We start from the raw sequence: 1048 nt of genomic DNA on the forward strand, positions 1-1048 counted from the left end.
ATGTCACATATATATTACTGATGTACCCTTCCCTATCTCCTGCGACAGAATTAGTTTACAGAGCAAATATGGTTAAAATCTGACTATGAAAGAAAGCAGTAGGCTTCCTGGTCCTATAGTGTTACTAAATTGATACGCTCTTGGATTATGTTTCAAGGAATGTTTTGACATTTTTGGGAACATAAGAAAATCAATACTCTCATGTGTGAACACCAAATATGAAGCTATAGGCAGGAGATGGTTAGCTTAACTTAACATAAAGGCTTGAAGCTAGTAAGTTACTACAGTAATAACATTAACCTCCTGTAAAACCAAAATTTGTTGATTATAATCTGCATTTGTATGGTTGAAACCAACAGTGCCTACTGATGCTACAAATGCCAATTACATGAAAACTACAGCTTTTAACTAAAATGCTGATAGCACTACAAATGGAGAAAGTTCATACATGGGAACTGACTTAGTAACATTTTATTTACCTAAAGCTTTTGAACATTAGCTAACATTAGGCACCAAAAGCTACTGGTCATAACAGACCAAGATTCTTTACATTTGGACAGAGCTAGGCTAGCTTCTTCCCTTTGTTTTTATGCTAAGCTAAGATAATCACCAGCTCCAGCTTCACATTTATCACACAGACATGAAAGTGGTATCAATCATCTCACCTTGCTCTACTTATCAAGAAAGTGAATAAGTATTTCCCAAAATGCCAAACTAAAAAAGCTAACTAAACTAATTCATAGTGGAGAAATTGACCAATTTAGTGATAGCAACAATTGTCAATCATGAAGATCCAAAGACCAATAGTCTACAGGCTTTCACACCAACAAATTTCACTGACTCGTGCCAAACTAGGAGCAAACAATGCCTTGGACCGTGCTAGCTCCAATTATGATTCAAGTCACACCTTGACATTAGCTGTTAGAAATGCCTCTGGCCATTTGAGTTTTTTTAGCTACTGTAGACAAAGGTCAAGTTTAAACTTATTTCCTCATCATGAGTGAAATGGAGTCAGTAAATATCAGCTTGTAATTGGCACATGAAGGAG

This window comes from Seriola dumerili, unplaced genomic scaffold, assembly GCF_002260705.1.
Source record: "Seriola dumerili isolate Sdu_G_001 unplaced genomic scaffold, Sdu_1.0 BDQW01000025.1, whole genome shotgun sequence".
In the NCBI taxonomy this organism is placed as follows: domain Eukaryota; kingdom Metazoa; phylum Chordata; class Actinopteri; order Carangiformes; family Carangidae; genus Seriola; species Seriola dumerili.